Source organism: Euprymna scolopes, chromosome 5 (assembly GCF_053919585.1).
Source record: "Euprymna scolopes isolate OS-2025 chromosome 5, ASM5391958v1, whole genome shotgun sequence".
NCBI lineage: Eukaryota > Metazoa > Mollusca > Cephalopoda > Sepiida > Sepiolidae > Euprymna > Euprymna scolopes.
In genome coordinates, this window is record NC_136486.1 from 162734401 (window position 1) to 162757444 (window position 23044).

Here is a 23044-nt window from a genome sequence, read left to right on the forward strand (position 1 = left end):
GATGATGATGATGATGATGATGATGATTTGGTGGGTGAAGAAGGAGATAAAATCTTATGTAAATTCATACTTACTTTAAAAAGTTCAAATCCTAAAATAATTCAATTCAATCCAAAATATATGAAAACTGAAAATAGAGCTTACATAACTGAACTTATGGACATTAGAGGTGTTACTTTTATTAAGTTAAGCCTCTATCATAGGGTCTTAGAATTGGAAAAAAAATGAGATTTTGTTGCAATTTGAATTTAAATAAGGAATAAAAAGAAATTATGGGCAGTTCATACTCTCTTGGGGAGTTTTGTTGTATGAAAATCTGCAGAAGTAGATGAACCAATTATTATTTATATTCTATTTATGACGATTGATGATTGCATTATTTGAATTATTTGAATTATTTGAATTATTTGCATTATTTGAATTATTTGCATTATTTGAATTATTTGAATTATTTGCATTATTTGCATTATTTGCATTATTTGCATTATTTGAATTATTTGAATTATTTGCATTATTTGAATTATTTGCATTATTAGAATTATTTGCATTATTTGCATTATTTGCATTATTTGAATTATTTGAATTATTTGAATTATTTGCATTATTTGCATTATTTGAATTATTTGCATTATTTGCATTATTTGCATTATTTGAATTATTTGAATTATTTGAATTATTTGCATTATTTGCATTATTTGCATTATTTGCATTATTTGAATTATTTGAATTATTTGAATTATTTGCATTATTTGAATTATTTGAATTATTTGCATTATTTGCATTATTTGAATTATTTGCATTATTTGCATTATTTGAATTATTTGAATTATTTGAATTATTTGCATTATTTGCATTATTTGAATTATTTGAATTATTTGAATTATTTGCATTATTTGCATTATTTGAATTATTTGCATTATTTGCATTATTTGCATTATTTGAATTATTTGAATTATTTGAATTATTTGCATTATTTGCATTATTTGAATTATTTGAATTATTTGCATTATTTGCATTATTTGCATTATTTGAATTATTTGAATTATTTGCATTATTTGCATTATTTGCATTATTTGCATTATTTGAATTATTTGCATTATTTGAATTATTTGCATTATTTGCATTATTTGCATTATTTGCATTATTTGCATTATTTGAATTATTTGAATTATTTGCATTATTTGCATTATTTGAATTATTTGCATTATTTGAATTATTTGAATTATTTGCATTATTTGCATTATTTGAATTATTTGAATTATTTGAATTATTTGCATTATTTGAATTATTTGCATTATTTGAATTATTTGCATTATTTGCATTATTTGAATTATTTGAATTATTTGCATTATTTGAATTATTTGAATTATTTGAATTATTTGCATTATTTGCATTATTTGAATGCCTGAGAGTACCCTGTACCTCTACAAGGTAACCATTCACCGATGTATGGAGAATTGTTGCCACATTTCGACTGGTAATTCTATTACTAGTCTCTCACACTTAGACAGGGTTCAAAAGAGAGTCGCCAACTTAATAGGTCTCACACTATCAACTCTGCTTCGACCTCTGTCCCATGTTACATCCCTCTGCCTGTTTTACAAGTATTTTAATTGCAGGTGCTCCAAAGAACTTCAAGCTCTTGTACTCTTTTGACATAAATACCTCCAACCACAAGCAGCAAAATCCCACCCCTACACACTAGAGCTCCTTAGATGCCAAAAAGCCTTCTACTCTAATAGTTTCTTCTCTCAGACTGCTAGACTTTGGAATTTCTTTCTGGGTCCCAGCTCCCCTGACTGTATCCCTGCAAATTATGTCCCAGATAGTAGCCCCCTACATCAAAATAGCACTGTACCAAGTTTAAGGTGAAAATGCAATAAATAAAATAAAAAAATTCTCATCTTGGAAGTTATTTTCATAATGTTTAGCCGATATAACCTCCGGCCTTCTCTAGGTGTGTTTTGTCAAACGACTCTTCATATTGAACTCAGGAATCTATATTTAATTTAGAATTGAACTCTATTTAATCCATAGAGGTAGATTGTTTTCGTTCCATCAGCCATGACTAGGTAGAATTTTTAAGTATTCTTTATTTTCTTCTCAGATTCGCCTCTAATGAGAATTGAACTTTTGACTTCTAGACAACTGCCATTTACAATTGCTTATTACTTAACGACTTTATCCGTTGCACCATATGTAGGTGTCTGAGTTCGACAAGACACGTCTGAAGAAGATTAGATTTCATGAACAAAACTTCTTTCCCAGGACTACCTGTGGAACATTTGAATACATGATAGCCTTCAAATCCAATGCAAACAAGTTCTTGTTGAGTCATCCCCATAAATAATCAAATTCTACCCAATTTACACCATTAACAATTACTACACTGCCACAAAACATTCATTACCCCTTATCCTCTAGTAGCCTTCGGGCCTTGATAAGTGGTAATTCCTGGTTGAATACAACATGATAGCTTCCAAATCAAATGTAAACAAGTTCATTAACCCTTATCGTCCGGTGGCATTTATAAGTGATGATTCCCAAGTAAAAAAAAAAAAGATCCAAGGTTACATCATCTGAATCGTTGTGAGAATAATATCCAAAGCGAGAACAGTAGTTCGAGTAAATTTAATAATTCAAGTTATTTCTTACAGTCTAAAAATAGTTGTTTTAATGGAAATTGCTTCAGACAAGGCATGAAGCCACTTGATGCAAGAAGCTAGAAAATACCACTTCATGGTCAAAAACTAACCAACGATATTTTTTTTTTACAAAGAAGTCACCACTTATCAAGGCCCAGAGGCCTATCGAGGATAGGGGTTAATAAGCATACAGTGGTCAATGGGACAATGTCATAGTAATTGATATGTATTAGAATGAGATTCCGACCCCAAAACAGCAATTCTTCCTCTTTTGTCAGAAACATCAGTTAGTGGACCGACAAACAGAGACACACATACCTCATTCTAGTATAGATATAAGCTTAAAATTTGAAAACATTTTATTTGAAATGCACTTTGTCCACTCAACATGTTCACATATTTCTATCGTCCTCAGTGAATTGTCTATTTCAGGGTGGCAGTGGGTTGGGTCTTAGGATTGTTTCATCAGGTTATAGTTTTTTCATTTTAATTTTTTTCATCCTATTCTGTGTGGTCCTAGCCACCTTATTCTAAGTAGGCTTCCTTTGTTAAAGAGCTCGATTCCTCTTCAGGCAATTCTTGTTGGAAACGCCATTCAATCTTATTGATTATGAATTCTGAAAATCTCTTGAAAGAATGGATTCCATGAAAGAGGAAAATACGGTTGACACGTATGTGAATAAGGGAGGGGCGTTAATATGCGAATGCATTGTGTGTGTATGTATATATATATGTGTGTGTGTGTGTGCATGTGAGAGAATTTAGGTGCATATAAATGGATGTTTAACATGTATTTGCATATATGTAAATATTGAGATTTTTTATTCTGTTATATATAATTTGTGAAATTATTTTTCTCTAGTAAAAATGATGGAATTACATATATATATATATATATATGTCCGATTTTTTTTTTTTTTTCAGCTTATAGCATGTGTGTATTCTGCCTAAATGTACCGGAGTCCTCTCTTACAGCTCACTTCCGGTTTGGATCAATGTATATAGTACCTGCGCGAAAGATCAGTTGTTTTTTTTATCATACTTAAATTCACTTTTTCTCTTGGGTTTTTAATTAACTCAGTGAAAAAAGTTATAGTCAAATATCAATTTCGAAATAATTTTAGTTTCTATTATTTTTTTTTCAAATTTTGTTAATTTAGAAAACATTTTTCTTTTAAAAATTTAATAAAATCTAAAATAATTTTTTAAAAAAACCTGCATAATGTTTGTAAAATAGCAGTCTTATAATGGTTGAAGTTTCAATCCTTACCACTGATGATAATAAACATTTTTATCTGCTCATAGCTGATAGAATGAGAACAATCTATCCTGTGGATTAAATAAAAGGCTCAGAAAGAAATTATTTCCAGATTCCTGAGTTTGACATAATTATTGTCTACAATGTTCCCAAGTTTGAAAAAAAAATGCATCTGAAGAAGGTCGAAGGGTATATCGGTCGAAATTTAATGCATTTAAAAACCAAAATGAGAATAGTATCTGAATAATGTAAATAATCCAAATTGTTAACCTTCATCAAAAAAATTTCCAAGAATATAATTTAAATAATAAAACAAATACAGTCTTTCGATTTTCCAAAACTTTTTAAATTTGTCAGTTTAAAAACAAAAATAAATATATATGTGTGTGTATATGTATGTATGTATATATATATGTGTGTGTGTGTGTGTGTGTGTGTGTGTGTGTGTATGCATGTATAGGTGTACATACAGCATAATCACGCTGACACACCGGTTCTCATAAGATCACTGGTTAAGCAACGTTGAGACTGGTTAGTACCAGATGGGTGATCATTTGCGGATTCTAGGCTCTGCATGTGCTCTCCACTTATCTCTGCATTGTTCTCCATCGCCCTGAACCTCCCCTTACCACTGGTATTTAACAATATCGACTCAGGAGAGATGTGGTTGGAGATTGCGCAACTCTTGTCACAAAAATTTCGTAAGCAGGCACTCTTACAGTGGGTATTCATAGTTTGTCAAAACTGAATAAAGACACCATGTATAGATAAGTGTTTGTCTCTCTGTATGTATGTATGTATATATATATATATATATATATATATATATATATATATATAATCTTTTAATCTTATAATTTAAATACTTTTAATGTATATATATATGTGTGTGTATATATATATATATATATATATATATATATATACACACAATAAAGGTGTTTTTTAAAATGCCAAAACGAAAATTGATTGCACTTTCAGAGCATATATATCATTTGTAAACAATTACAATACCACAAGGTCCTGGATATGACCTTAAACTTTATCTGGTGGTGAGGCCCCAGCTTGCGGGCTTTGAGGAGTGTGGAGCCACCCTTTAATTGCCATTGCTCCCAGATCCACTCTGACCCGGAATGGTAGTATCTGTTAGGGTCCCAACTATGGGTTAAATAGAAACCGTCTTGAAAACAACAAATATATTCTATTAAAAACTTTTTCTTTAAAATCCTTGGATTCGGCATTAAATAACCTGAAAAGGGTTGATATGTCGTAAAACAACCAACCAACCAACCATCAAATACCACAAGTATATTTATAGCACATTCATATATATATATATATATATATATATATATATGTGTGTGATGGACCGTCCCATTGATTGCGATATATTAGTTCCACCACAACAACTAAATTGTTTGGAAATCCATGCAGACGATTTGCAGAACAAACTACACTTTTTGGTACAACTGCTAATCTTCATCGGTGCAATGGCTGTCACAAGACAGAGCATACATGTTTAGTGTTTGGGCAAAATTTTTAAAAATTCCAAGGTGTAGTTATTGAGATAAGTGCGGACAGACGAACGGACAAGGGTGAATTTACAGGGTCACTCTCCTTTTGTCGGAGGGCCAAAAAAAAAGTTTATTAAACAAGATAAAAGGTGAACAGGTTAATTAGTGATTCCTAAGTTAAGCAAGTCATATATCTTTTTTATTCGTGTTTATTTTTACAGCGAAAAAGGTAATCTATAACAACATGAATTTTAGTTTTATTACCAGTTGATAAAAACATTTTGTCACACTCATTTTAGTCCTCAGCGTGTGCCATTCTCAATATTTCAGCCCCAATTTGTGTAATCTTTAATATTTCTCTCCTCAATGTATCTTAAGCTCAGTATTTTAGTCTCTCAAAGTGTGTCATCTTCAATACTACAGTCCCCAATGTTTCTCCCCTTCAATATTTCAGCCCCGGTGGATGTCATTGTCATTCCCCAATGTGTGTCATCCTCAATTCTTCCATCTCCAATGTGTGTTATCTTCAATATTTCAGCCCCGAATGTGTGTCAATTTCAAATATCTCTCTCTCTCTCACTCTTTCTCTCTCTCTCTCTCTCTATATATATATATATATATATATATATATAGATATATATATATTGCAATCGTGACAAGAAGACCCGTTTTGATGTTCATGATTAAAAGTGTGAAATGAGAAAAAAAAAACCTTAATGATGGGAGGCCAGCTGACCTGTTTCGCCCTCAATTAAAATACTTGTAGAACAGGCAGAGGGATGCAACATTTCGTTGGTTGGACAGAGGCTGAAGACAGTTCAGAACTTATCAGGTTGGCGACTCTCTTTTGAACCTTGTCTAGGAAGGAAGAGACTAGTAGCAGATGCACCAGCCCAAATATGACAACAATACTCCATACATGGGCGAATAGTGGCCTTATAGAGGTACAGGATACTTTCGGGCATTAGTAGCTTTCTAGCATGGTAGAGAGAGCCTACCTTCCTCGCAGTAGTCCTGGCAATGCTCTCAATGTAATTGTTCCAACTCATGTTTCCTGTGAACATTAGGCCGAGGAGTTTAAAAGAAGTACTTTCAGATAATTAATCTTTGTTCATTGCTATTGGTGGTAAAGAAGGTTTCTTGTAATTATCGAAGGAAACCAGTTTAGTCTTGGCAGCATTGAATGTGACTATCCATTTTTGTCCCCATTCCACTACAGATTGGAGGTCATTCTCTAGTGTTTCTGCCATTTCCTTAGATATGTGTTCATTTGTTTTCCTGTCATGCCCGCTCTGTCTATCACCAGGCTTCCATACTCCTTCTTTGCCTATTAGCCAGGCACAGGGGTACTATCACAGGGATTCGACAAAAACACTCAGTGGTAGATCTTGTTTATTGACTAGGGCAATGAACGCCGTTTTCCCTGCTCCCGACACATTCCATCCCTCTAAACATGGCACTTGGGAGTACTTGAGTGCCACATATGCCAGTGCAATTAGATTGGGTTGACCTTCGTCTGATGGGTTGAGGTTACAAGATTGACAGTTCCTGGCTGCTGTTTCTGACTGCTAGTACAGGAGACCTAACTCTTTGGTAGCACTTAGAGCGGCTGCTCCATCAACAGTTGTATAATATCGGGATGTTTGTAGTGCCATGTTGCACATGGAAAGACCCTGCAGTGGGCTTTCCTGAAGCCACAATCCTAGATGATGAAAGGTCAATTGATGGTCCACTTGTGTTGCATGTCTGGTATTCTGCACTCCCTTACCTAACTGAAACTCTTTAAAAAAAAATTACAGTACAATCAAAAAAATTATGCTAGATCATTAGAAAAAAGAAAGGAAAAATAACTGCGATACACTATATGTCTAAAATGCCGATACGTATGATATCACCTAGAGACTGATCACATTCAAACCTAAGAGACATTCCCTCTGCTTACAGAGAAAAGGCTTCTTCAAGCAAACGTGAATAGTCTCCAAGATCTTCAGGTGGCAGGTCGAATGAGGATGACTCAGAATACTGAATGAGTTGGTGCTAAAGTTCGTGGAACATGCAAGGTTTTTAAGCAAATGTTCAGCTATGGAAGACCCGGATATGTTAATAAGAACGTCTGTTGGTAGGTAAGTCCCAATCTTGATTTTGCTAGGTACGTGCTGTTGGATTTTACTATAAAGTCTTAACAACGTCCAACCCACACAGTCAGCACTGCAACTATATTTAAATTTATAAATTGCATTATTATTATGGGGGGTGGATAGAACGTCCATTAACAGTTTCGTAAAAAAGACAATACATTTGAAGCAAAATAGCATCTTTCCACTGTTGAGCTGATTTGGTTGGCAAACTTCTCATTTACTGATCCCAACCACAGTAAAAGAATATAAATCGGGCATTTAGTCACCATACTGATTTGTATTTGGGAAAAATCAGTTATTTTCCTTTTGATGGCTGACCTAATCACATCGAGGGGATAAAGTGTCAGTAATAATTTTCAGTTCTTCATCCAATTTTGTTTTAGAACAAATCATAATGACTCGATGCATTAGGGTCCAAATAAAATAAATCTTTCGTTTGGTAGGGCAAAACGAATCCCAGCATGTATACAATCCTGTAAACGTAGGTTTACGATATTTTTTTTTTTTTTTTACACAGTGATCACCACTTATCAAGGCCCGGAAGCCACTCAGGGATAAGGGTTATTGCAAGTACAGTACGTTAGTGTGGAGGTTTGATGAAGTGTTTACTTAAGGGGGAGGTTCATTAGGAATTTGTTAACATTGGACTTGAAGACATCCAAGTTGTAGTCCGGTGGGAAGCAGGCAGACGGAACAGAGTTCCACAGGCATGCAGTTCTAAGAAAGAATCTTTGTTCATGGAATCCGCGTTTTGATTTAGGCATAGATATAGAGTGGGGGAAATTTTTCACAGTGGATTCAGCTAGACGGATGTTTTTCGTGAAAGATTAGCGAGGGGGGACCAGAGATTGGAGTTCAGACGAGCACCTGCCATGGAAATAACGATAAAACAAGGATAGGCTCGCAACTTGATATTGATGTAAGGTAATTTGAGGGAGTTTTTGTTACCAACACATCAAGAAAAACTAAAGACAAGTTACACTCTCCTTCATAATTTATACTTTAACGTGGATGCATGTTATTCAATAAAGAGAAAAAATGATTTGCCTCCAATTCATTATTAAATAGGCAAAATGTGTCATCTATGTATCTAAAGTAGATTAACAGTTTTATGAGTCCAGATAATAACTGTTTCTCATGGAAACACACCCAAATGTTCGCCATCTATTTGCCTATACGGAACACCGTTAAAGCTGAATTCAACAAATGTAGTGGCAAATTTCATCAACTCAACAAATATGGTTTCAGGAATGGTAGGTGATAACTGGCTACGATATGAAAGATAAACGCGGATATCAATAGTTTCCAAAATAGGGACGCAAGTTTATAAGTGACTTATACCATATGAGCACAGGAATTTATTAGTAACCTTGAAATTTTGCATAAAATTCGCAAAATAAAATGAATCTTTTAAACAGTAGTTATTATAATGCTCTACTACGAACTGTAAAAAGTTAAAGATCCATTTTGCAACCGTGTGAGATATATATATATATATATATATATATATATATATATATATATAAGTAAGTATTTATTTGCTTTCCCACGAAAATAAATTAGGCACAAGGTCGTTTTTTAATGTGGGGATGAAAAACCAACACCCCCAAAAAGAGGGCATTCTGGCAATGTCCAAATAAATAGTAATTGTCTAATATGAAGGGTTTCCCTCACATTGACCAAACCTAATTGACTTCAAAACGTCTCGGCACCGAAGGCCAGGCGTTTGTGTTACCTACGTCAGGTAAGTATATATATATATATATATATATATATATATATATATATATATATATAAAGTGTAAGCCATGTTTAGTTTCAGGACAGTTTCCGATAGTTCGTTGTTACACACAAGTCCTGAGAGGTGACTGGTTTGCAGTAGACAGTTCCACAGAGCAAAATATTCTTACCGTGTCGAGACGGAAAAAATATGCGAAATTGCTACAGAAAAGGTTTAATATTTATGGAGCAATTCTGGTTTCTGATTGGTTGGTAGCAGAACGTGAATTAATTCGATTCGTCAGTTCCTAGCAGCAGTTGTTTATAAATAGAATCGCCCGACTGTGTGGGATCATACCCCATCACTCTCTTGAGATGATGGGCTGTGTCTCCTAGCGGCCTCGGCTGCAAGGAGACAGGGTAGTACCAGTCAAGGATTCGTCACTTGACACTCAGCCCAACAGGTGAGGGGCCGGGAACCGGCCCAGCACCTGTTGGACTGAGGTACACCGCCTGGGTAATACCTAGGAGGTCCACCCTCCCAGGCCTTGCCACCGGGCTTTCCGGTGGGGCAAGTTTATTGCTTGCTGCCTGAGGCGCCCCGACCGGGGAATGCCGACGGGGTTACTCAGGCAATTTTTAAAATTGCAGGAGTGCCCCTCCTTTAGGGGAGCCTGTGGGTATCCCACTTTCCAGGCCTTGTGCCAAATATTGCCGATGTGGGTGGCAATTAAATATATACCCCATTATGAATCGAAAATATTGCAACATTCCCCCCTATTTCTTATAATGGGGAAGTCCCTTGTGTTTGTTCTGCTCAAAAATAAATGTATATATATATTTTTTATATTCAATTATACATAACAAAAATTAGAAATCATTTGGATCTTAAAATATTAGCATGTAAAAAGACGCCATTTTTAATTGTGTTCAAATGTCAAAACAGATATATGTGTACAGAGAAGAGAAATAAAAGAGATGTAAGGTATTTCAACCTTAAAAAGGGGTGGGTATGTAAAAAAGAAGCCATTTCTTAAATTTGATTTTGCAGTTTTGTAAAAAAAAAGAAAAGAAAAAACGCATACATATAAATAAATATACATAAAAGATAAACATACATGCAATATGTACCCGTTTAAAGAGTTTTTCGTTTTGTTTTGTTTGTTTTTTTTTTTTTTTGTTTTTGTTTTGGTTTGTTTTTGTTTTGGTTTGTTTTTGTTTTTTTTTTGTTAATTAAAACAATGCAAAAAATAGGACATTTTTGAAAAATAAGAAATAAAACTAATATGCACAAAAATAAATAAATAAATAAAAGTCAATTGTAATTTCTGCGCGCCTTAAAATAAGCATGCAAAAAGTATTTTGTCGAAAAGTAAAATTACAAAGAAGAGGTTTTTAAAAAAGTGACTTTTTTTGTTTGTTTTATTTCAGCAAAAGTATTAGTTACGCATTAGTAGGTTAAAGTGTTAATACAAATAAAATGGATACAGTTTAGCGTCTTGTCCAGGACTAATATATATATATATTTTTTTTTTGATACATAAAAATTTATATACATACAGGGTCGTGAAAAGAAAAATTCAGTCGAATCCCCCACAAGTTTTGAGAAAAAACGCTTTAACTTTATTCTTGTTGCGGGTTTCGTGAATACATCAGCGATATTTGATTCTGATGATATGTAATTCAGAATAATAGATTCCTTTTCCACCTCGTTTTTTATGAAATGGTATTTTATATCTATATGCTTAGATCTTTGGTTGATTATCGTGTTCTGTGCTAAGACTATACTGGCTTGATTATCACAATTAATTACAACGGGGCTTTTAGTTAATTCTGGCTCTAAAATAGTCTTTATGATATTTTTAAGGTAGAGTGCTTCCTGGGTCGTGTGTGTGATCGCGATAAATTCTGCTTCACACGTAGAGAGAGATACAATCTGTTGCTTTTTAGATTTCCATGAAATAATAGGCCCATTTTCTGAGAGTCTGAAACAATATCCAGATATACTTTTTCGATCTTCGTCGTTTCCCCAATATGAATCCGAAAACCCTTCTAATTTTAGGAGATTTTTTGATTTTCTAAATACTAACTTCTGTTCTTTAGTTCCTTTTAAATAACGCCGGCCTTTTTTTAGCTTTGTTTAAATCCTTCATTGTCGGTCGTGATAATTTTTGTGACAGTTTTGTTACTGTATAGCATATGCCGGGTCTAGTCGCAGTCATTAAGTATACAAGACTACCTATAATTTCACGGTATTGCTTATCATTTATTATTTCAGATTCTGTGTGTATATTTTTATTAATATCATTTTCGACCGGTGTAGAGCGTTTCGTGCACTCTCCCATTTCAAATTTTAATAGTATTTTGTCGATGTATCTCGATTGATTCATCGTAACAAGTCCTTTGCTTTGAGTAAATTCTATCTCCAAAAACCAGGATATTTTGCCAAGATCGGTCATTTTGAATCTTTTACTTAATTTGTTCTTAACATCGGTTAACATTATGTCACAATTTGATACGATTAAAATATCACAAAACCAAAATCAGTAGTTTATCGTCTTTGTGTTGTGTATATAAACAGGGGTCTACAACGCATTGTCTGAATTGTTGTTTAATAATATAATCATGAAATACTGTATTCCAACACTGAGCACTCTGCTTTAGATCATATAATGACTTATTAAGTCGCCACATGCTATTTTTATTTTTCATTATAAATCCCTCTGGAGGGGTAATATAAATTTCACAGTCTATTGGGGCATTCAAATAAGCATTTTTTACGTCCATTTGATGGATGTCTAGGTCATATTTCGATGCGATTTGCAGTAAAATTCTGATTATCGTTAGGTTTGTGGTCGGTTAAAACGTAAAAAAAATATTCTATACCGTAAATCTGAGAGTACCCTTTAGCAACAAATCTAGCTTTGTACTGTTCTACGCCTGATGCTGTGGTCTTTTTTGTAAAGACCCATCTTGTAGAAATAACATGTTTATCTTTTGGGAGAGGCACTACCGTATAGGTATCATTTTCGGTTAAGGCATCTATTTCTTTTTTCATGGCAATTTTCCATTCATCACAATGTTCTGAATCAATTGCTTTGTTAAAGCTTTTTGGCGCATTTTCCATTGAATAGCAATAGTCGATTTGATAATCTTTTATATTATCGATCACAAAAAATTCGGGTCGCCTTCTATTTATTTTGGGATATCTTTCGCCTTTATCATCATCATCATCATCATGGACACTCTTGTCTCCGTCCTTTTTATTGTCTTCGTTTGTTTTAATTATTTGAGGGAATATAATTTCATCTTCATATGACGGGTTTTCGTTTGTAAAATTAAACGTGTCTGTGAATTTTACACACCGGATTCTTTTTATTTTATTTTTCTCTGGAAAAAATACTAAATTGGCTGGGCTGTTTTTATCATATCCAAGAAATATACCCCTGTCGGCTTTAATATTCAATTTACTCTTTTTATCTATATATACGAAGCAAGTTGAACCAAATATATGCATTCTGCTTAAATTTGTTTTTTGTTTTGTTTTTTAGCACAGAAAGATTCATATGGAGTTTTAGATAGTGTTTTGTTAAAACACCTGTTGCGTATATAGGCTGCCGCCATCAGTGCGTACGTCCAGAGGTTTTTGGGGAGTTTTGATTCAATGAGTAGGCATCTTGCCATTTCAAAAAGTGTCCGCCACGCTCTTTCAGCAGTCCTGTTTTGGTGTGGCGATCTAGGAGCTGATTTTTCATGCCTGATATGGTGGTTAATTAGTAAAAGTTCAAAGTCTTTATTGGTGAATTCCTTACCGTTGTCAGAGCGAATACACTTGACTTCACCATAGGGAGCCATGTCGGCTAGATATTTTTTAGTTGCTAGCAAGGTATCAGATTTGTTCTTTAAAAAGTAAACCATTATTAAACCTGCATCATCATCTACGAAATTCAACACATATCTATGTTCTCTGGCCATCGGTTCCATGGACCATTCAAGTCACAATGCACCATTGATAGGATTTTTTTGGCTTTCTTGTCTGGTATCTTGCTTTGATAGTTTGTCATTTTCCCCTGCGTACAGACATCGTAGTTGAATAATTTGGATGTTTGTATTTTCATTCCATCAACTACAGTCGGCAACTTTTTGATATCAGGAATATTGCAATGTCCAAGAATTTTATGCCATGTCATGGCAGGCGGTTTTCGATGGGACTACGCTATTTAAACAATATAGTCTTTCATTTTCTTTAATGTCGAATACAGTACCATTTGGGTATACCAGTTTTAATTTATTGGGGCTAAAGTTTATATTTGCACCTTGTTTTGTGGCAGCTTGTACAGAAAATATATTTTGTTTAAATTTTTGGATTAGAAGAGCGTTTTCTAGAATACAGACACACAGTTCACCTTTATTGTTCTTTAGCAAGATTTTAGCATCGCCTCTTTTCAAAACGACATCATTTACTCGACTCCCGTCAGCTAGTTCTACAAAATGATTTTGTGGCTTAAAGTTGGGGTCAAAATTGATAAAATCAGATTCCTTTGTAATCACATGTGCCGTGGCCCCACAATTGACAAGAAAATTATTATTGTTTGTTGAAACATCAAACGTACACGAAAATAAAAATGTATGTTCGCTAACAGAACTCTCTACATTTTTAATGGAGTCGCCATTTTGAGTCCTGTATCTACATTGGAAACTCTTGTGATTAGGTCGTCCACAATTATAGCAAATAATTTTAGTACTTTTCTTAGGAGAAAAATTTTTTTGGCAAAGTTGCAGTTTTTATTCCTGGTATGGGTATAATTTAATTTTGGTGTTTTTATGTGTGTATTTTTAAATTTCATTATATTTGTGGATTCGTTTTTTTCTGTGATCATTTTTTCAGTTTCTTCGTAACTTCTGAGTGCTACCTTGAATTGGCTAAAAGTCATGGGTTTTTCTTTCTGGGTTATCATGGTGGTAAATGGAATGAAATCACTCGGTAATCCCTTAAGGACCATGGAAATTAACAGACTGTCACTTATAACTTCACCAGACATTTTTAAAGAATTTGCAGTCGTTTCGGCTCTTATAATATAATCAGTAATACTTTCGGATTCCATTCGTTTTAGAGAGGTCAGTTCAGTGTATAAAGAAATAATTTTGGGGTTTCCTTTCGATAAATAATGCTCTCTCAATATGTTCAATGCTTTGCAGCCATCGTCCAGGGCTTCTTTTATTACCAGTGATAGACTTTGGTCATCTAAACACTGTATTAATTCCACAAAGACAGTTGCGTTATTTTCGATGAAGTCGGGGTCGTTTCTGTTTTCAGGTTGTGTTTGAAGTACTTTGTGTAGCTTTTGGATTCGTAGATATCCTAGAAATTTAACTTGCCACCATTCGAATTTTGATTCGGAACCATCGAAATAAAGATACAGTAGAAGTGTGCTGGGCCCATAACCTCTAGAAGTGTAAACCATATTTAGTTTCAGAACAGTTTCCGATGGTTTGTTGTTCTAAACAAGTCTTGAGAGGTGACTGGTTTACAGTAGACAGAACCGTTATCGATGGTTCGTTGTTACACACAAGTCCTGAGAGGTGACTGGTTTGCAGTAGACAGTTCCACAGAGCAAAATATTCTTACCGTGTCGAGAGGGAAAAAACATGCGAAATTGCTACAGAAAAGGTTTAATATTTATGGAGCAATTCTGGTTTCTGATTGGTTGGTAGCAGAACGTGAATTAATTCGATTCGTCAGTTCCTAGCAGCATTGTTTATAAATAGAATGGTCCAACTGTGTGGGATCATGCCCCATTATGAATAGAAAATATTGCAAAAATATATAAATAAAATAGTGTATGTGAGTGTGTACAACTCTCCTACTGGACCGATCATGACCAAACATGGCATGATGATCTCCCATCTAAGGATGGTTCACACAATCTATATATATATAAAGTAGTAACGTTCGTGTGTATGTGTGTATCTGTGTGTACAACTTGGCTAGAGCTCATACCACTGCACCGCTCATGACCAAACCTGGCATGATGGTGATGACTCATTTGGAGATAGTGTACACCATCTATATACATAAATAGTATGTGTGTGTGCATGTATAACTCTCATAAAGACCACTCCACTGGACCGATCATGACCAAATCTGGCATAATAATGGTCTCCACCAAGGGATAGTGCACACTATCTATCTATCTATCTATCTATATATATATATATATATATATATATATATATATAAGTAGTAGAATTTGTGTGTGTATCTGTGTTTACAACTTCCCTAAAGCCCACACAATTGGACCGATCATGACCAAATCTATGAAGATGATGGTCCCACACCTAGAGATGGTGCATTCCATCTATATATATAAAGTAGTAGTGTTTGTGTCTGTGTGTCTAACTTCTCTAAAGCTCACTCCACTAGACCGATCATGATCAAACCTGGCATGATGATGTTCCCTCACCTAGGGATGTATCACACCATTTTCCAAGGTAAGGATCAAAGGTAAAGCTTATATATATATCTTTTACAGCCCACACCACTGGACCAATCATGACGAAACCTGGTATCATGATGAACTCCCACCTAGGAACATTGCATATTATATATATATATATATATATATATATATATATATATATATATATATAAAGTAACATTAATGTGTGTGTGTACAACTTCCCTAAAGTTCACACTATTGAACCGATCATGATCAAATCTGGCATGATAATAATATTTTATAAAGTGCTCAACCCTCTTTGGGTTGAGCACTATCGTAAATAATCTCACTCGCTACTTAATTTGGCTGAAAAAATGCGAAGCTCGCGGTTTGTTTACAAACAAACGTTTGAGCACTTTACGAGTGGTGGACGGATGTTTATTTAAATAGACATTCGGACTGATTAGTTGCGGGCACCGCTTCCGTGGTCAAGGGGTAGAACTGCCGACTGTCATCACGACGGTTCCAGGTTCGATCCTCGGCTTGGGATAGGTACTAGTCTAGCGGCACTGATGAGTTGTGATACAACGAAACAGGACTGTATGTGGATGACTAAAATATATTTTATAAACCTCCCTCTTTGGGTTGAGCACTATCGTAAATAATCTCACTCGCTACTTAATTTGGCTGAAAAAATGCGAAGCTCGCGGTTTGTTTACAAACAAACGTTTGAGCACTTTACGAGTGGCGGACGGATGTTTATTTGAATAGACATTCGGACAGATTAGTTGCGGGCACCGCTTCCGTGGTCAAGGGGTAGAACTGCCGACTGTCATCACGACGGTTCCAGGTTCGATCCTCGGCTTGGGATAGGTGCTAGTCTAGCGGCACTGATGAGTTGTGATACAACGAAACAGGACTGTATGTCGATGACTAAAATATATTTTATATATATATATATATATATATATATACAGCCCACACCACGGAGCCAATCATTATTAAATCTTACATGATGATGTTTACCAACCTGGGAATAATGCTCAACATTTGTCAAGGTAATGGTCATAATTGTTGCGGCTCTTACAATGTCCACTTATTGCAAAGGTGCCCACAAAATAAGTATGATGTCCTTCCAAGATGAATGTAATTTAGGGGAGGCCAGGAGCGAAAAGAAAAACGGGAGTCAGACGTCTTGAAGGGTTTCTTTCAGGAGGAGGGAGCCATTCACCCGATTTGCTAAGAAACTAAATTCTTGCAGAAATAAAATGAAAAAGAATGAACAAAAAAATTGAAGAAAGAACAAAGAAAATAATATTGAAAGGTAAAACGAAGAAAAAATCACAGAGAATGAAGGAAAAATTGAAAGAAAAAGAACAAGACAAATAAAATTGTAAGAAAAAATCATAGAAGATAAAAAAGAACATTGAAAGAAAAAGGAGAAAGAAAAACAAATTAAAGAAGAATGAAAGATAGAAAATTTAAAGAGAATTAAGAAAATTCATTGAGAATAGAGAAATAAAATTAAAAAGGAAAAACAGATAATTGAAAGAAAAACAGAAAGAAACAATTCATAGAAAATGAAAAAAATTGACAGAAGTGAATGAAAAATAAAATTGAAAAGAAAAAAGAATAAAAAAATATCACTGAGAATGAAGAGAAGTAAAATTTGAAAGAAATTAAGAAAAACTTAAAAGAATGAAGAAAAGACCATTCATAAATAACGTATAAATGAAAATTTAAAGAAAGGTTTGAAGAAAATAAAATTGAAAGAAAAAAGTGAAGAAAAGAAAATCCATAGAAAATGAAAAATAAAAAATTGAATAAAATAGAATGAAGAAATAAATAGAAACTTGAAAGAAAGTGAATGAAAATAATAAACGTAATAAAAATTAACAAAATCTGAAACACAAAAAAAATATTAAAAAAGTAAGGCAAAGAAAATTCAAAGAACTTTGCGATAGAAATAAAGAATGAAAAAATATTTTAAAAAAAAAAAGAAAGAAAATAAATATTATCACATGTAAACTGCTAGGTTAGAAATTTTGTATGGAAAGTTGAGAATGAAACTTTTTTTAAATATTGGTAAGTAATAAAAAAATATTGAGAAAAACAAAGAATTTAATCAGTGTTTGAAATCATTTGCAACCTTTGTTGGCAATCCATCTCACATGAAACGCTAGAGAAAACGAAATGATATGTGACAGGTTTTTGTAATAAAAAACCATTTACAATTGAATAGAAGATAAGTTTGTGTGCAGAGTATTGAAAATAAAAAGAAGTTAAAATCTTCAAATAAATAGAGATTTTGAAAGTGAAAATTGTTTCAAGAAGTAAAACATAAAAAAACGAAAGAAAACTTTTTGTATTATACAGAGAAAAAGAAAACAAAACTTGAAAATATAAATAGGCATAATAGTTTTAAAAAAAATGGAAGAAATATTTAAATATATTGATATAAGAATTGATAAGATATATAAAAATGAAACAGAAATTCTGATTCATTTCGTAAATGATTGTTGTTGATGGTGGTGATGTTGATGGTGGTGTGGATGCTGTTGTTATTGGTATAGTTGTTGTTGGAAAGGACACATTACGATGAAGAAAACAAAAACACATTTGGATTATTCGCATTACTGTTCTCATCTTGAGTGATATTTTCACAACGTTTCAGCCGATATAACCTCCGACGTTTTTTTTTTAGGTGTACCTTGTCGAACTCTGGAATCTACACGGAATTACGAATGAAACCCTTTATTTAATCCATGGAAGTAGCATGCCTCTGTCAGCCATAACGTGGTAGAAGTCTTAAATAATTCGCGATTGCATTTATATCACCCGCACTCTGGACTGAACCTTCAACTTCCAGAAGAGTATCACCTAGAACTGAATTTTTAATTATTACTTTATATGTTACGCCACTTATATTTATACTAAGGCTGAATAAATCAACGTTTGTTTTCCTAAGGCCTTTTCCTATATATTTTAACCACACAACATGCATGCAAAAGTATGCTTTAGTCCTGGGATTCAGTTGTTTGAAAAAAAAATTCTGTTTTCATTGTTTTAATTCACCGTAATCTATAATTAACTAAAAAAAAAAAATAGTTGTTTATACATTTCTTTCACTTATTTTCACTATGTTGTTTCAACCACTCTCTAATATTTTTTAATGTCTTTGTGGGCATTTAAAGAAAGAGTGACTCTCTTTTGTCAGCGTCATCTTACATTTGTATGTCTGTACATACCACAAACAGGTATGTAAATTAGATAGCAGAATAATCTTTTTACTTCTGTATAAGTATAATAAAGAATAATTACACTTTCATGTAGTAATAGTTATAATAATAATAATAATAATAATAATAATAATAATAATAATAATTTCAAACCACTAAAGATGGTGTCTTGAAAAACCAAAACATCGGTGCAACCTAAAATTCACTAACCTTCATATAAATTAAATGACAAACCAAAGTTTGGAGAATAACGGCGTTAATGGGACGGTATGTGTATCTTGGAACAGCAGAGGGAACTCGACCGTCAACCTGCAACTGCTAGAATGAAGTGGAGTAAAAAGTTTAACACGCAATTATGCTTATGATAAAAATGGAAAGCCTATTAGGGGATATAGAAATGTGTGTTTAGAGAATGGAGAGAACGAGAAACGTTTGAATTAACAGAACAAAGCGTGCGTGATTAGTAAAGAACAACACGGAAAATTGTTAGCAGAGTTGGAATTGGAGGCCATAAAAAGACAAGTGACAGAATGTAGTAGAAGATGCAGATGAGGTGGCAGGAAATGGAGAGGAAACAAAGGATGAAGTAACTAGTAATAACGGGAAAACTGATGACAAGGTGCTGGAAGAAACTGAGAAAATGAGAGGGATCGTTGAAAGACTGAAAGAGATTATGGTGGAAGAAAAAACATGATGGGATCATGTTTAAGAAACTTGACAAAAAAAACTCTGAAATGCAGGGAGAAAAAAAATAAATGAAGCAATGAAATATGTGAAATGCAAGACTATCACAGAAACAAATAATTCGATTATAGCAGGAAGTGTTTGGGTTGCAGGAAAATTCAGATTGAAAACAGATGAGCGTCAGAATAGAAATGAATGAAGCTGGAAAATAAAAAATAAAAGATGACACTAAAAAAATTAAGAAAGTGAACTTGATTGAAAGAGGTCTGGGAGGACAGTTGCGTGCGAGGAATTACAGAGTGAAAAGAAAGGGAATTAAAACAGCCCTAGAGGAGATAAAACAAAGATTACTAGCAAAAAGTGCGAAAGTGAAGAGATATGAAGAGAGAACTCAACAGTTCAGACAGAATAGGTTATTTAGTCTGAATCTGGAGAAGTACTATGAAGGACTTAATAGACGGTCAGATTATGTAAATGAAGTAACAAAGTCAGAAGAGTCCACAAAGTGTTAGGGTGATATTTGGAGTGTAGAAAAGAAACATAATGGAAGTGAGTGGAAGATGTGAGGAATTAAATATAAAGTAAGTTAAAGGTACCTCATGATGTAGTCAAAGTGAGCAAGGATAAAGTGAGTAAACAATGGAAAAAAATTACAAATGGATAGGGGTATTGGTTAAAAAACACTTTACCGCCTTACATGGAAGGATTGTATCTCAAATTTTGACAGGAGATGTAATTCCTGAATGGAGTACGCGTGGAAGAATATTTCAAAGGGCACTTCAGTTGATTACTATCGACCCATCACCTGCATTCCACTGATGTGGAAACTGCTGACAGGCATTTTGGCAGATGAGATTTACAAATAGCTGGAACAGCAAGAGATCTTACCGGATGAACAAAAGGGATGTAGACAAGATAGTAGAGGGACCAAGGATCAGTTGCTTATTGATAGGACATTACTTTGGGATTGTAAGAGAGATTCGAAAATCTATGCATGTCATGGATAGATTACCGCACATAGCTGGACTAAGTAATGTATGGAAATATTTGGAATTGCAACGAATGTGCAAGATTTCTCAGAAAGAAACATGAAACAATGAAAATTGTCATTAACATTAAATGGAGAAGATTTTGGGGAAGCCTATGCGAAGAGAGGGATTTTTCAGGTCAGGGGAATAGCTTGTCACCATTGTTATTTGTTTTGAGTATGCTACACTTATTGTTAATATTACGAAAGGTAAAGTAGTGTTATGAGTGGGGAAAGAAGGAGTACCTGGTAAGCCATTTATTATTTATGGACGACTTGAAATTGTATACAAAGAACAAATACCAGATAAATGTGCTTGTTAGAACTGTTCAAATGTTTAGTAATGACATAGGTATGGAATTTGGCATGTAGGGAAAAATTGTTGAAAGTAAAAGTGTTCCATATATGAATGGGCTGTGATGGTCAAGTTCTCTTGGCCGTAAAAGTTATTTTCTGTTAAAATGACACTTTTTATGTTTTCAATACAGATTTGTTTATTTACACTTCAAAATAAAATTGACAACTAACATCGTAGTGTGTTGGGGGTTGGTGGAGAAGGTGGGTCGCAAAACTTTGTGCTAACCTGTATTTTCGCTTTGTGTCTCCTCTCTGCCTTTTCTCTTTGCTCTTTTATTTATATCACTTTGATCTGTTGACCTTTTTCTTGCTAGCTTTGTTTATTGTTTTGCAACTCTCTGGGTCAGAGTTCCCGTTCATTGACCTGTTTACCTTATTTTCGCTAGCTTTTGTTTATTGTACTTTTTGATGGTTTTGGTCTAACCCATTTTTATATCGGTTAGCTTTCCTGGCTGATTGACGTAATATTGACGCATTCCAGGCATCATGGATACAGGTCGCTTTAAATCTTGAGATTTCTCATTGTGTTTTTGTGTTCACCCTCCGTAACACTATTACAGGTCACCTTATTTCTGGGATTGCCCGGACACCTCTCCATAACTCTTTATAGGTCACCTTATTCCTGGGATTGACTTGTTTTCTTTTGCTTGCTCGGACCTTCTCCATAACAAGGAATAACACTTTTAAATGGGGGAAGTGATAATAGAGGTTAGAGAAGAAGAAGGATACACCTACTTGGGAATAAAAGCAGCTCATATGGAGAAAATAATAGTAAAAGAATACAAGTTGGTTGGTTCTTAGGTCAAGATTGAATGGAACACACAAAATATTTGCAGTAAACACATAGGCAGTAGCTATATTTCGATATGGGGTAAGTATTATTCAAAGGAAAGAAAATGAGTTGAAAGATATGAACGTGAAGAAAAAGCTTATAAAGCCCTTGGAAAAATTTGAACAATTGCAAGAGAGTGAACTAGTAAAAAGCAAGGAATTTAAGACAATAAATGAACTAGAAATAAAAGACAAGTGGATTGAGAAGAAAATGCATGACCAGTTCAGTAGAAATCTACCAGAGACAGTGGACAAGGGAAAACACTGGTGGTATTTGTCAAAATGTGACAATGGTTGTGAAAGAAGCCCTAATATGTACTATGCAGGGGCAAGTGCTCAGGACAAATTATGTGAAGTATCACATTGATAAAACGGCTGAAATAAGACCTGTGTAGACAAAAAGTTCAGAATATACAACACTTTGTCAGTAGTTGTGAGAAGTTAGCTCAGAAGGAATACAAGAGATGCCATGACAATATTGCGAGAAAGGTCCATTGGGAAAGAAAAGAGAGTTGGAATTTAATGAAGAATGGTACAAATATGTTTCAGAAAGGGGTGGTGGAGAGTGATAATGTGATTGAAGCAAGGAGACCAGGTTTAGTTTTGTTTGAAAACAAAGGAACACAAGGCAATAATCATTTATACAGCAGTGCTAGCTTATGTGAATATGAAGGAAAAAGAAAAGGCGAAAGTCTAAAAATACCAAGACTTGAAAAGGGAGATAAAAAAAACTGGAAGGTGAAGAAGGTAGAAGTTGTATCTGTTGTGATTGGAGCCATGGAGAGTGTTACAAAAGGATTTGACAAGTGGGTTGAGAAAATTAGGATCCATGTTCATTTGTAATAAAAGTATAAAATCGGTAATATCAACAGCCAGACACAAAATGTGAATAATATTAATAATAATAATAGAAACAATATAAAAAAAATATTGTAAAAAGAATGGGGAAAATTAAGATGAGGGGAAAGGCAGAGAAGACGAACCAGATAGCAATAATGAAAACTGCTGAAATCTGAAGGAAATCTCTAGAACGTGGAAACCAACGCATATGAACTACGAATATTTACTAGCAACTTGAATAGAAATAAAAAACAGAACTCCTCTACAAAGAACTAAGAAAACTGGTAAAAAAGAAAAAAAAAAGGACAAACCAACACAAAATGTTAACTACGTCTCCCTCCCACCCCTAAAA